This window comes from Ambystoma mexicanum, chromosome 3q, assembly GCF_040938575.1.
Source record: "Ambystoma mexicanum isolate Mex_15411 chromosome 3q, UKY_AmexF1_1, whole genome shotgun sequence".
NCBI classification, from domain to species: Eukaryota; Metazoa; Chordata; class Amphibia; order Caudata; family Ambystomatidae; genus Ambystoma; species Ambystoma mexicanum.
Genome location: NC_090926.1, coordinates 1,019,005,069 through 1,019,020,384, shown reverse-complemented (window position 1 = coordinate 1,019,020,384; position 15,316 = coordinate 1,019,005,069). Strand labels below are relative to the sequence as shown.

At 52.4% G+C, this 15,316-nt stretch overlaps 1 long non-coding RNA gene across 1 annotated transcript in view; it reads left to right on the top strand.

The window, feature by feature from the left end:
* The window catches only part of LOC138581947 (uncharacterized), a 32,826-nt gene extending 19,237 nt beyond the window's left edge, over positions 1-13,589 (top strand). Inside the window, exon 3 of the long non-coding RNA XR_011304897.1 lies at positions 13,488-13,589. This is a non-coding gene — a long non-coding RNA (uncharacterized lncRNA). The remainder of the gene's footprint in view (positions 1-13,487) is intronic.
* Positions 13,590-15,316: the final 1,727 nt, after the last annotated feature.

The following is a 15,316-nucleotide window of genomic DNA, read 5'->3' as shown; positions in this document are numbered from 1 at the left end:
AAACTGGATCCAGACATCCCTAGGCCTCGAGTGGGCTGGTTGTAGACAGGTCCACGCCTCCTCAGTGTCTGAGGGCCATGTAAGAGCCCTGAGCCATTGCGCATGCGTGGGGGGGTGCGGGGCAAAGCCAGGAAAGCAGAATAGCTCGTACCGCAAGGAGCATGCAAAGGCCGGCCAGTTTCCTGGAATTTCGGGGTAGCTCTGGAAAGTCATGGAATAGGCCCTTCTTTGGGGAGGGATCGATAGGTTGATAAAGTATAGCAGATACTGTTGTGAACACCGTCTCCCAAAATTGGGAGAGGCAGGGGCAGTCCCAGATCATGTGCATATAGTCGGCGCCATCCTGCCCACACCTGGGGCATCTTGGGGAGTGATCCCCAAGCATGCGATGTAACCTGCTCGGGGTATAATGAAACCTATGCAACACTTTTAGTTGAATCAATTTAAAACGGGAATTGAAAGATACCTGGTGTCTACGGGCACACATGTGAGTCCAGCGCTCATCCGTCACCTCCACCCTGAGGTCCCCCTCCCACGCCCGCCTCAGCCCAGTGAATTTCGGAGTGGTTCTGGATTGCATCATTGTGTATAGCCTAGATATTTTCCCTCTGGTAGGTGTGGGGGGAAGTCAGTTCCTCGATAGCGGGATCATCCGGTGGCATTGCCGGAAACATGGGGTAGTGTCTTTTAAGGGTTTTACGTAGAGCTGAATACTGAAGCCAAGCACTCGGACCACCTCTCAAGGGCAGCGGCAGGTCAGGCCACTCAACAAAGCTGCCCTGCTCGAATACGTCACGGAGCAACTCGTATCCCGCCTCAGCCCATCTGAGTGCAGTCGACGGCGGTACTCGTGGGATCCCTGGGAGAAAGTTCCATAGTGGGAGATTGTATCATCTAGCAATTTCCACGTTTTTGTTAGCGCCAGGAAGGTGCAAGCCACCGGATTCGGTGTATCCCGTACAAGAGGAATGGGCTGTATCACCAGGGAGCGGATGTCTCGGTCGCTGACCGCCAGCCTTTCAAGTCTAACATGTGGGGGAGGGTCTGCTGTGTTAAACCAGTAGGACGTGTATTGGATTTGCGAGACCAACCAGTATTTAAGAAAATCGGGGGCCCCAAAGCCACCGTCAGCCATCCGGGTGGACAAGGTCCCGAGCTTGAGCCTGACCGAGCCCGAGTGCCACAGAAAAGAGTTGATGCTGCGTGTCAATGCTTGGAAGAAACCCTCGCCCGGCCATAGGGGAACGTTGGTGAACCTGTATAGTAGTTGGGGTATTACTATCATTTTTAACAACCCTATTCTACCCGCTAGGGAGATCGGCAATTTGCTCCATGCCAAAGTCTTAGTCACCAGATGCGCAAGGTAGTTATGGTAGTTATCCTCGAGGGTCGTCTCAAACTGACGTGTTATTTCAATCCCCAGATATGTGAACTTCGACTGCGCCCACAAGAACCCCATGGTGTCAGGAGGGGGAAGGGTGCATTCCGTGAGCCGAAAGAGCGTAGATTTTGTGCAGTTCACCTTGAGGCCTGAGATGTACCCGAAGTGGATAACATCTTTCATTATTGGAGGTAAATTAGTGGAGGGGGACCGCACAAGAAGGAGTGCATCATCGGCGTAGAGGGATACAATATCGGCTTGACCCGCCGAGGGAAGTCCTCTGTGTGAGTGAAGTTGTCGAAGCATGTCGGCAAAAGGTTCTATCGCTAAAGCGAAGATCAGAGGAGAGAACGGACAGCTCTGTCTCGTTCCCCTGGCAATATTAAAGAATGGGGAGCATCTGTCCTCCGTGCGGACACAGGCCACAGGCCCTGAGTAAAGTACCTTAACCCAGGAACGAAAAGCCGGCCCGAATTTGCATTGTTCGAGCACCCGCCAGAGGTATCTCCAAGAAACTGAGTCGAACGCCTTCTGCATGTCGAGGGTTGCGGCGACCGCTTGCACATTGGGGCTGATCCTGCTGATTATGTTGAAGAGCCGTCTAATGTTCAGAGCGGTGGAGCGGCCTGGAATGAACCCCGCCTGATCTGGGTGTATGATGGATGGCATACAGGGGGCAAGCCTGGTCGCTAGCATTTTGGCAAACATTTTTGTGTCACAGTTTGAGGGAAAGTGGGCGATATGAGCTGCACTGGGTGGCAGGTTTACTAAGTTTAAGCAGTACCGTAATTGTGGCTTCGCGGAGTGATGAGGGGAGTGTGCCTGCCTCTACCGATTCCTCCCAGAGAGCTATTAGGTGAGGGAGTAAGAGAGTCTTATAACATTTATAGAATTCAACCGGGATGCCATCAGAGCCGGGTGCCTTCCCCGAGGAGAGAGAGTCTATGGCCTCCGTAAACTCTTCCGGGGTGAGTGGAGAGTCAAGGGAACCAGCGGTCTCGGGAGAGAGGACCGTTAGGGGGAGAGCCGTAAGATAGGAGTCCACCTCCGCCTCCGTGGCCTCGTCCGAATTGGAGTACAGGGCTTCGTAAAAGGCGAAGAACTCCGAGTTGATGGCCTGTGACGTGGTGGCTAAGGAGCCATCCGAACGAACAATCCCAGGTATATGTGGATCACCCAGCTTGTGACGGACGAGTCTAGCAAGGAAACGGCCAGGGCGCTCGCCCTCTCCGTATCTCCTCTCCAGGCCGGGGCTATCCCGAAATGTTTGTTCCCGTTCCGCCAGGGAGCAAAACACATCCAGTTCCACTCCTATAGCTGCAATGGACGCAGGGGTTGAGGACCGCGAGCACTGGGCCTCCAGGGTCGACAGTTTGGTTTCACTGACAGCGATATCCCTTCCAATTGTTCTGAGTATGCCACTCTCTTTGGACAGTGCTATGCCCCTAATATATGCCTTAAAGGCCTCCCATAGGGTGGCCTGGGAGGATACCAAGTCCTTGTTTATTTCGAAATACTCCTCAATGGCTACCTCAAGCTCCGATCTGAACAGAGGGTCGAGGAGAGAATGGGGTTTCATCCTCCAGCGTCTGGTACGATCACCGTCCAGTCCCCAACCCATGGTGATGGTCACCGGGGAGGGGTCAGATACAGTCCTAGGGAGGATCGTTAATTGTACCACATTTTTGATCAATACATCAGAGATTACACACCTATCGATCCGGGAATAGGAATCATGAACTGAAGAGTAAAAGGAATAGACACGGGAATCAGGGTAGAGCAGTCTCCATGCGTCTACAACCGCAAGGCGGGGGAGGGATGACAGTGTAGCATAGGCTGCCCTGGTAAGTTGGCGGGGCCTGGACCCAGATCTGTCAAGGTCTGTATCAAAAATGGTGTTGAAGTCACCACTCCAGAGGATAGGAACCAAAGGGAAACCATCTAGGAGGGATGTGAGGTGTGTGAAGAACTCCGGGTCGTCAATGTTGGGGCCATAGATGTTCAGCAAGATCACCTCCCTATTCTGGAGTGTAGCATGTAGTAGTACAGATGTACCCTGAGGGTCTATTTGTGAGTGTAAATTTAAGGCTCTTATGAATAATAGTCATAACCCCACGGCTTTGAGTAGAAAAGTTGGTGAAGTATCTCTGGGGGCCCCAGTTTCTGGCAAATCTCAAACAATGTTCAGAACGCGCATGTGTCTCTTGTAAGAAAAGGATCTTGGATCCATGCCGCTCCGCTTGCAGCTGTATCTGTCTCATTTTTTTAAAATTGCCCAGACCCCTCACATTCCAGCTCATGAAGGTTAGATTGTTCTCCGTCAGAGGAGCGGTGACGCTCATATCTCCGGGATAATGATGTCCAGTGGGCCGATGTAGCGTCCCTGTAGCCTCATTAACACTGCATTACCCTGTGGTCCGACCTCGCTGCCAATGCCAAACTTTTTTATAACAAAACCCCCATCCCAACCCACCCTCACCCACATCCCTCCCCCAACAAGAGGAATGACAACCCCAACACCCCTTAACCAAATCCAAACTAGTGGCATCAACGCCTGGGGGCCTGTGGGCCGGACTGATGACGCCGCTCCGGGACTGTGGCAGATCCAGCGAGAACATGGTGCCTACAATGATGCTTCGGACGTAACTTGACAACTATAATTGGCATGATTTACCTTGGCACAGTCATGCAGAGTAATCCTACTGACAATTGTTGAGAGGTACAAGTGTGGTATATTCTTGGCGTCGGGGGGGAAAGCCGGTGGCGGCGCCTCCCCAACGGGCACGCCGAGTAGTTATAGTGGAATGGCCTTGGGAGGAAAGTCAGCCTGGGAAATCATCGTCGATAAACCTGGAGGCCTCCTCCGGAATCGTGAAGAATGATACCTGATTGTTGTGCTCCACTCGCAGCTTAGCGGGGTATAACATGGAGTACTTGACTCCGTGATCCCTAAGCCTTCTTTTCACAGCCAAGAAAGTCTTACGCTCCCACTGGACAGCCACCGAGAAGTCAGGGTATAGGTGTATCCTTGCTCCATCCAGTAGAAGTTCACCTTTGAGTCTTGAGGCTCTGAGGAGGGCATCGCGGTCCCGGAAGTTAAGGACACGAGCTATAATGGGTCGCAGAGGTGCACCCGGCTTGGGTTTAGGCATCAGGGCCCGGTGTGCCCGCCCTATTGCAAACTGAGGAGAGAGCTTAGGTGAATCCAGAAGCAACAGTAATGTGCGTTCCACAAAGTCTTCCATCGGCTCTCCGATGCCACTCTCAGGGACCCCAATGATACGGAGGTTGTTACGCCTCGAGCGAGATTCCAAGTCCTCATTTTTCTTCTCCACCTCGAGGACGCGGTTGGATAGAGCCGTGACCTCTGAATGCAGCGCCCCCAGACCATCCTCGGCGGAGCTCACCCTGGTTTCGACCTCCAACACTCGACTGTCAGTCCTCTCAATGTGGGCCTTGATAGAGGAGATAGTGCCATTCATGTCATCTAACTTCGAGTGGAGCGTGGTAAAACCCTCACGGATAAAGTCCATCATGTTCTGAGATTCCGAGACAGCAGCGGTTGAGGTAGTGGCAGGGGCCTGCTCGGAGACCTCCTCAGCAGGGCCGACCGGAGTCTTCGTAAACTTGTTTATGGAGCTCTGTTTTTTCCCTGTCCCTTTAGTCATTGTGGGGGTGATGTGACTCAGGAGAAAAGAGGGGGAGCCGGTGGTGTCCCTCGCCTCCGCGGACAGGGTCAACGAAGTGCAGCCCCCAGGGGATCAAGGCCTTGATGGCAGTGGCTGGCAGGGTACAACCGAAGCAGCTCCGGGGAGCCCGAAGTCCGGCGCCCTGGAAGGAGGAGAGGCGGGGGCAAGGCAAATCTTCGGGTGTCGCAAGGTGTCTGGTGCCGGGCGGCGGGGCCGGATAACGTGGACCACAGGGGATCCCAACAGGCCGCGGCCAGGCCGCCAGGGGTCCAGGCCCCTCCAAGCGCAGACAAGAGTCTAGTGCGGTCCGCGAGAGGTTCACAGCACCTCGCTCGGCGGGAGCAGGTCGTCCTCTATCGAGTGCAGATGGTGACCCCCGCGTAACCACGCATCAATTTGTCCCCCTCTCCGCTTCAGGGAGGCCAGGGGTTAGCAGCATCCCCAACCCCCATGTACCTTACGGGCGCCAAGGGTCCGGAAACCCAGCCCACGACAGCGGGGGAGCACAGCACCTGGCGTCCGTTGGTGTGCCGCAGCTCTACCCCGAGCGCTGGAATCTCGTTGAAAAAGGGGGGGGGCCCAGCGATGGAGACAGCAGGGTGAAGGCCGATATGAGAGTCGATGAGGGCCTGAGTAGAAGCCGCCCAGCTTGGTTACAGTTCTAGTATCTGCGGTGCTCCGCGCCGGCGCCGTACGGCCCAAGCAATCGCGTGGTTCGCTCCCGGACATCTACTCAGAGGTGTTCCACCGCCACACGGGCCTCCACAGGGGTGGTGGGGCGCTACGGTACCGAGGGCCTGGACCGTCTGACTCTCCCCGAGTGCTGGATTTTGGCGCGCAGATTCGCGGCCGATGGGGGATGGTCATGGCAGTTCCCGATTACAGGGTTACCGGCGCCGATTTTCTTCAGGATTTGGACCAATTGGTCCCTGGTCCAGCAGCTCGCGAATCGTAGCAGTCTGGTACAAGTTGTAGATCGTAAATGCCCAAGATCAGGATAGAGCGATCTGCCTGCCACGGAGCTCATGTTTCAGGCGGCCATCTTGTTTGGCGCACAACAGTGCCCCGAATTTTCTTTTAGTTTGTAATAACTGAATGTTTACCTGTGTGATGTCGAAAAAGTCGAAATAAATTGCTACTGAGAGAACAGGTTATGGCATCTCAATATCCAAAGAAAAAATCACTCTAGAATCTAACTATACTCCCAAGAGGATGGCCAACGCAAACCGCAAGGAATAGCAGTCCAAAATAACGCAAAGTCCATTCAAGGGTTAATAAAAATATATATACTTTAAAGACCTGATGCAATAACTAAATAGACAAAACTGCAAAAAACCACCCCTGTAGAAAGGCCACATAAATGCAGGATAGCTAAATGCAGCACTCTGGGTAATGAGACCGGGAGAGAAAATGCATTGTTCAAAAAGGATATGTTTCTGAGTTGCAAAAAAGAGACACATGTTTGGCAGTACTTATGTTTGCGAAAAAGTTTTCTCTCCGTTGAAATTGCATAAATACAGTCTAAGGACAAGACTCACTGACCACCCTCTCCATGCTATTCTAAGAGTAGGCACAGCGTCACTGCACTGGAGCCTGATATCCAGAAAATGGCATCTGAGAAACGCTGAAATGTTTCTCACTGAATGTGCGAAATGTTTAAGCGCACTGTCTTCCTCCTAAATGATTTGACTGCTTTGTCTACTATTGCCAATATGTGTAGTACAATATTTAAGTTTGAAATACAACTAAAGACTGGTACACCTCAAAAAGGTTATTTTTTTCCATGTGTTTAATAATAATTGGGCGTTGAAAAAATCTCCTGCCACGCAGGAGCCTACCGCCCCTCCCAAATGTACTTGTTGGCCCACTACAGGCAGCATGTAAGGTGCATTCGGACCTCTGGCAAAATCAGTTGTGTACCCCTGCTCTAGCCAAAGACTGCCAAAAAGTGGCAACTTCGAAGTCTTGCCGACATTATTGCTAGTCCGAAACATCCACAATACAGTACCAAAATGACCCAAAATGCATTGTTGAATGCCAGACATCACCATGTTTGCCTCATTTTTCCATCCAGCATACGCAAAGTGTATTTAGACCGTTGCACTAAACGCATAAAGAAAAAGCGTATGTGCAAAGGACGTTTAAAAGTGAGCATTAAACATCTGCAGGGTGCTGTGCAATGTTGGGCAGAGCCCTGAAGTGGTTAGAGGGAGCTGGAGACTAGGGCTGTATCGCATCATCCAATTGGAAAGTGAGATTTACCACGTGATCCTCGGCGCGCACACATCCCAGCTTTCGCTATCCCCGTACCACTGCTATTTCACCAAAGGCCGCTCACCTCACCTCAGCACTTAGTAAACGGGGAGCATTCGAGGGATAGGAGATTTGCCCAGGTAACATGTTGAAGGAGAGGCAGGGAGAACAGGGTGAAGTAGAGCGGCTGTGGCTGCCTTTCTGGGCGATGATGATCTCAACATTAGGAAGGGCTCTCGTTCAGGGCTGTGTCCGGGGAGTGGCCTGGTGTGGCACGTGCTACACCTGGAATCTGATTGGCCACCCCAGATGCCACCCCATTATCCTAAACTATGATCATTATGGGGGTGTGTGCTCATACTTGGGTCAGTGCATGAAGCATCTGGGAACGTCTGGATAGCCAGCCAGCCAGCCAGGCAGCACGCAGGGACAACACTGAGTCGGATGAGTACAAATAGGAAATGTACTTAATTGCTTGGGTCTCAGGTAGAAGGTTACGCGGGTGAGATGGGGTTAGGCACCCTTCTACCACACCAACGGTCATCTCCAGAATTCCCTGCACTCGTCATTCTGCATTCCCTCTGGCCTTCCTAAGATAGCTGACTGTTGCCAAGCACTCAGGGGTTAAGGAGTGTTGCCCCCACCGTTGTGGGGGCGGAGCCATGCTACGGCGGGAGGACAGGGAGAGCGGGGCTTTCTGGGTAAGGCGCGAGAAGCGCCAGTTCGTGTTAAGCAGTGGATGAACAAAGAAGCATCCAATAATCTCCGTGTGCGCGTCCTCCTTTCCGTGGCCCATACGGGCCAACACTGGCGACAAGGTCGTTCCCGTATGCTCACAGAGCCTTTCTTTCGGCAGTCCGCCGCTCCTCCGTGGCCCTCCGCCACCCTCCGCGCCACAAGCGCGTTCGAAAGTATCCCTGCTTGGCAATCTGCCAATTGCTTGCTCTGGGAGCGTCCAGGCCTCCCCCTCCGGCCTCTCCACCTCCGACACGGGAGGCAGCCCCCCCCCTCCTTCTTCACTCGTCCTACAACACTCCAAGAGTGCCGTCGTTGATTGCTGGCAGTCTGCCTGACACCACGCTGTGAGGCCACAGGTACCGCGCAGTGCAACATTGGCCATCTGCTGCGACCCCCCCCCCCCACGTCGCGTGCCGGCGAGGTCTCCCAAGGCACTCGAAAAGCCAATAAAGACACGTGACAGGGTTGGAGTGGGCCACCCCCCCCCATAACACTCGACCTCCCAGGCAGGCCAAGCTCCGCTAGCCTGCCCATAACAGGCACAAGGGACACACGCTTTCCGGTATCATGAGCACGCCGGCCTCCGCTTCAGGTTCCAACTCAGGGTCGCCTACCACGGCTCATGTCGTACAGCCGATTCAACTGCGACTACCACCACCTTTCACCATGACCCCACAAGCCAAGAAGGGGCCCAGATCGACTGATTGGATGGAAGATTTCCAACATTACGTCAGGGGGTCTGGTGATGGAAACTCCCCCAATATCAGGGACATCTTCCTCAATCTAGTAGGAGGCGAAATAAAGACTGTGGTCAAGACCATCCCTGCAGCTGAACAGAACACCTTCAAGGACTTAATAAAGGCTCTAGACAAACTCCTCATCATAGAAGTCAATCGCGACTACGAACGCTACCTTTTCAACAAGTGCACCCAAATGCCACAGGAGACAGTTGACGAATTCATAACCCGCCTAAGAGTAAAAGGTGCAAATTGCCAATTTGACGCATTTTCGCTGGAGGAAGCCATAAGATTGAGGGTCATTGAAGGCTGCCTATCCCCTGCTCTCAAGAAACAGCTCCTGAAAAAACCCCTCTCCATTCAGGAAGTGAGCGACCTCGCTCGAATACATGAGAGGGTCGATGCCCAAGCTACATCCATGGCCAATCCGAGCAACCCCAAGCATGACACAGCGGAACTGGTGGCAACCATACAACAAGCTCGTCCAGGTGATAGGGGGCCACAGTCGTACAGAACTCAATCCATCCAAACTCCCCGCCTACAGAGACAGTGCTATCGTTGTGGGATGTCTTTTCCGCATGCAGGCTCATGCCCAGCGCTGTCTCAACGATGCACGAACTGCGGAAGAGAAGGACATTTTCACTAGGTGTGCCGGGAAGGTGTACCATTTCCGCCGGCGAGACCCCAAACGCCTGTCAGGCCACTTTTCTGTCCACCACCTCCAAGACACTTTCAACCCAGATATTACCAACAAAGCAAAGGACAGAGGCGGTACGTCAGGGCCATTGATGAATACCATACGCCGGGGTACCCACCACAGCCAGAGCAGGCTGATCGGACCAGATACTTCACGGACGAATATGACCATCCACCAGAGGAATATGGGCCTGAGACTCTCTACCAGGAGGAGCAGGGAGCCGCATATGACATGCCATATGACCTATACGACCAGGACGAGTTTGTCAACCTCATACTTGACACTGAAGAGGCCAGAGAAGCCCTGAAAACCCCCATCAAAATGGGAAACAGACAATTTCAATTCATGATTGACTCAGGCGCTACTGTCAACATTATGGGCGAACAGGACTATGCCGTACTACCGAACCCACCCGCACTTGAACAGTCTCGCTCAAGGATATTTCAGTGGGGTGCCACCACCCCCCTACCGACGGTAGGATGTTTCACACAACGCCTTCTCCTGAATGGCCGGAAAGTGGACACAACTATACACATTATCCTGTCACTTGCCAGAAGCCGGTGCCTGCTCAGCTACCACACGGCTTCCCGCCTGGGGCTAATAGAAATACACGTGAGGGCGGGAGACTCCATCACTGCGACCTCCGAGAGCGCAAACGCGAGGGACGCAGTTGGCACCATCGCATGCTACCAGCCGCAGAACCTGGTCACACAGGCTGACATCACAAGGGACTTCCCCAACCTCTGTATGGGGCTGGGCAAACTCAGGGCCCCTCCCATCCGGCTCCACATCGACACATCGGTGAGGCCGGTACCACAACATCCCCGGAGAGTAGGGTTTCACCTGCAAGCGGCAGTATCAGACGCACTCCACCAACTGCTGTCTGATGGCATCATTGAACCAGCCACAGGTCCGACACCATGGGTTTCCCCACTCGTGGTTGTACCCAAAGAAGGGGGAAAGATCCGTTTGTGCGTGGACATGAGGGTGGCAAACACCGCCATTCAGCGCGAGAGGCATCTGGGCCCCTGCATTGAGGACATGATCGTGCAACTGAACAACGCCCGAATGTTCTTCAAACTCGACCTCAACAAAGGATACCATCAGCTGGAGCTGCATCCGGAATCCAGACCCATCACGACCTTCGCGACCCACGACGGTCTCTACAGGTATCGGCGTCTGAACTTCGGCATCTCATCAGCCGCGGAAATCTTTCAAGAGGCCATCCGGCAGGTGATCAGACCCATCAAGGGCACACTGAACCACAGTGACGACATCCTCGTTTTTGGATCATCGAAAGAGTCTCACGACAAAGCCCTACTCGCCACATGTACAGCACTCCAGGAGGCAGGCCTCACCCTCAATATTGCAAAGTGCCGTTTCAGCAAGACAAAGCTGAAATATTTTGGACACATCTTTTCCAGCGAAGGAATGATGCCGGATCCCGATAAGGTTGACACTATCACTAACCTGGAAGAACCGCGACAAGTTGCAGACGTCCGCTCGTTTCTCGGCATGGCTGGCTACTGTGCGAGGTACATACCGCACTACGCGTCCCTTACTGACCCTCTACGGAAACTCCTCCAGAAAGAAACGGTGTTTGAATGGACCCCTGCGTGTCTCCAGGCTTTTTCCAACATCAAGCGGGCCCTGATGGAGGCGCACCGCCTAGCCTACTTCAATCCCTCATGGCACACTGAAATAGTGGTGGACGCGAGCCCGGTGGGCCTTGGTGCCATCCTAGCCCAAACCAGCGGGGCGGATGTCCACCCGAGACACGTTGTCACCTACGTCAGCAGGGCCCTGTCCACCCCAGAACTGGCCTACTCCCAGGCGGAAAAAGAGAGCTTAGCCGCCGTCTGGGCGTGCGAACATTTCCATGACTTCATCATAGGGAAAAAGTTCACGTTAATCACGGACCACCAGGCCCTGCTATCGCTTTTTGGCAACCCGCACACCAAGATGCCCCCCAGAATAGAGCGGTGGGGAATCCGTTTACAGGAATATGACTACGACATCGTGCATCGTCCCGGGGGTGGCCTTAACCCCGCTGACTACCTGTCACGACACCCAGTTGGGGCCCCACTAACCCGCGAAGGAGACATTGCCTACGTACGATACATAGCGTCAAACTCGCTACCACCGGCGCTGTCCCTGGAGAGAGTTGCTGCTGCATCAGCAGCTGACCCCACCATGGCACTCGCCATCAGCCTCACATCGCCCAATAAATGGAGGGATCACCATAGAGCAATGCTGGCACACCCAGGAGTGTGCAAACAAGAAATTGAAAGGCTGGCCAGAGTACACAGCGAACTGGCCGTCAAGGACAACGACATCCTCCTCAGAGGGTGCAGGATCGTCATCCCCACCACGCTCAGGAATGAGGTGGTAAGCACGGCCCATGAGGGACATAGAGGAGCGGAGAACACCAAAAGACAGCTGAGGTGCCATGTCTGGTTCCTGTTTCTAGACGCGGCAGTAGAAGAATGGGTGAAGAACTGCCATGCCTGCCAGTGCACAGCTCCTGCGGAACATCCACCCCCGCTCCAACACACACAGATACCCGAACGACCGTGGGAACGTGTAGCCATGGACTTCTATGGGCCCACGGAGGAGGGTGACTACCTCCTGCTCCTAATAGACGAACACTCCCGTTTCCCGATCGTCAAAACAGTCACCACCACCACATTCCCTCAAGTAGCAGCGGCAATAGAGGAAGTGTTCAGCGTTGGGGGATCCCCAAAATAGTCAAATCCGACAATGGGCCCCCGTTCAGTGGGTATGAATTTGGAACACTAGCAGAACACCTAGGGTTTGAACATACAAAGATAACCCCTCGCCACCCTCAAGCGAACGGGATGGCTGAACGATTCATGGCGTCGATCAAGAAAACAAGACAAAGAGCCAGAGTAGAAGCAGTGGATCCACACCAGGCACTGTGCCGACTCCTACGGGACTACAGAAACACTCCTCACGAAGCCACCAACAAGACACCTGCCGAGCTAATGTTTCGCTACAAAGTACGAACCCGCATACCGTGCAACCCATCCGATGAGGAGCTGCCTGACATGGACGTGCTCCGAAGGGACGCAGAAGCCAAGGAGAGAGCGAGACGGGAGACTGACGCTCGCCGCCATGCGGTGATACAAGACTTCCACATTGGAGACGAAGTACTCGTCCATCAACCAACGCCCAGAAAGACAGATCTGCGGTTTGCTCCAAGCCCCATGAGAGTAACCGCAGTGAAAGGCACGATGGTGACGGCCGAGGATCAAAGCAGAGCTGTCACCAGGAACTGTCAACAATTTAGACACTACACCAGACGAGAGGGAACAGAGCCGCTCCAGCGATCGGCCTCTCCAGAACCGCGAGAGTCGCGGGATGACTTGTGGGTTCCTCCAAGGAGGAGACCCAGGAAGGACAAGCAGAGATGTGCAAGCCACGGAACTGCAAGAGGCAGGTGACCAAGAGGAGAGGCCACGGAGAACTGTAAGGAAGCCTATGAGACTTGTTGAAGAATGTTGATTTCCATGTTTGAATATATTGTTCGGGGGTGATGTTGCCAAGCACTCAGGGGTTAAGGAGTGCTGCCCCCACCATTGTGGGGGCGGAGCCATGCTACGGCGGGAGGACAGGGAGAGCGGGGCTTTCTGGGTAAGGCGCGAGAAGCGCCAGTTCGTGTTAAGCAGTGGATGAATAAAGAAGCATCCAATAATCTCCGTGTGCGCATCCTCCTTTCCGTGGCCCATACGGGCCAACACTGGCGACGAGGTCGTTCCCGTGCGCTCACGGAGCCTTCCTTTCGGCAGTCCGCCGCTCCTCCGTGGCCACACGGGCAGCAAGGAAAGAATTCACCTGGCACACAAACATGCCAGGCACCACAGTGCCCCACGTGGGCCACCCCACTGCTCTTGTTGAAGATATGTGCCGTTTGTTATAAATGTGGATGTTTCGCTTTTCTCTCAAGGGCTGCCCATTTGCTTCCTCCACAGACCACCTACCGGGAGTGCCTTGTAGTGCAGCCCCAGAGTGGACTGAGCTTCCTGGCAATTGAACATATCCGAGAAACCATCCATCAGGGAGCCCTGGCAGGTAATGTTGGCTCTGCTTTAACTTGAATTCATAGTGTGGAGAACACCACAAAGGGACAAAGAAAAGCAGCATTGGAGGCGTCTCATTTCTGTGGGTACTGTGGTCTCCTAGTGCTCTGACTCACACATTCACCCCACCCATCCATCATTCCTCATCCCCAACATCCCTTTCAAGGTTATGAAGCTTCCATTATATACATCATGATTGCAAATGTTCTAGGTCCAGTTTACTGACATGTTTAACTACGGTTTAATCCATATGTAGGACAAATGTGCTTTCAAATTCACTATTTGCACCACATTTTCCCAAATCTTCAGGTTTTCAGAAATAAATTCATGTACCTGCGTCATTTCTGAGGTTCTATACGTGACTCAAAGGAGAGGACAATAGATGTTTTCAAATATTTACAAATTACATTAAGGTGCCGTAAATGTTTGTGAAGGACCTGTGTGCACATATATTTTTGTTTTGTATCCTGGAATAGCGAAGACGGGTTAGCATCCGAAATGCATTGGCTATAGGACACTTATGAAGAAATAAAAGGACTGAGTCATTATTACAATGCCAATGGATAGGGTAACCACATTCACTTAAGGATGACGATCCCAGAGGAAGCGTTCAGAAATTTCCGGGATAACCGTGCTGTGGGCTTGCGGCAATCCCTACACTCGCAGGCCAGGCGCCTTTACAAAAGTCAACCCCGTTAGGGACCGCCCTAAGGGGAATAAAGGTCCTGGTGGCCCAGACCTCCCCATATAGATAAAGGACCTAGGCCCTTTAAAGGGCAGACAAAATATACCTATAAACATGGCAGCCTGCATAATTTGTATAAGCGTCTGGAATTATGGGCTAGTTGTGACATCACATCTGACCTGTAATAAGAAAATGACATCACAACTGCTGCATAATCCGCCATTACGCTTCAGTTGAGATGTCACAATGCCCGCTGCTTGAGCCAGTAAAGGCCAGAAGTCCAGCTGTCACTGCAGCAGTTAATTAAAGCCGTTACAAGTTGTTCAAATATCTTGCTTGTTAAATAGTTTTCTGTGACACTTTTACAGTATTTAATTGCCAAGGAACTATTTATGGTAGAATTTTTAATTTGTGTACTGCCGAAGTTTAACTTATCTTAAAGTAGAAAATGAAAACGTGTTTTCAATGCATTTTATTAAAACGTTTAAACTATGGTTCTGCAGCACATTCAAAGCTGCATATTAGCTTTTTAAATCCAAACAGATTCTACATTGATTATAAGGATCAGCAAATGGCTGATCTCTTACATTATATTAAGCAAGAGGCCAGGTATTAAAGGGGATGACAGTGTGTGGCCATGCATTATAAGTTATAAAGTACCCACTACTGAACATTATAAGGATGTTGCAAGTCATGTCGGAGTTCTGTGACATCATAAAGGCCTCTGATCTCTGAACTCCTCGGTCACTTGCAATAGCCTTATAACCCATGGTAAGGGTTACTGTATCCTATATATAATCACTATACAGGCCAATTTAGAACAAATTATACAAATCAGGGGGCCCTTTAAGGGAACTGACGGTTAGTTTTTTTTCCGGTGGAGACGGTAGCGCCCCTGCACTCGACTCCCCTCGCGTTGGTTCAGGAACCACTCCTGCATCTAGAAGGAGTGGCACGTGAGTTAGGCCAAGGACTACCCAATCTGGGCACTGCCTCAAATCATAAAGAACATGACAATAGCATACATCCCTGGCAA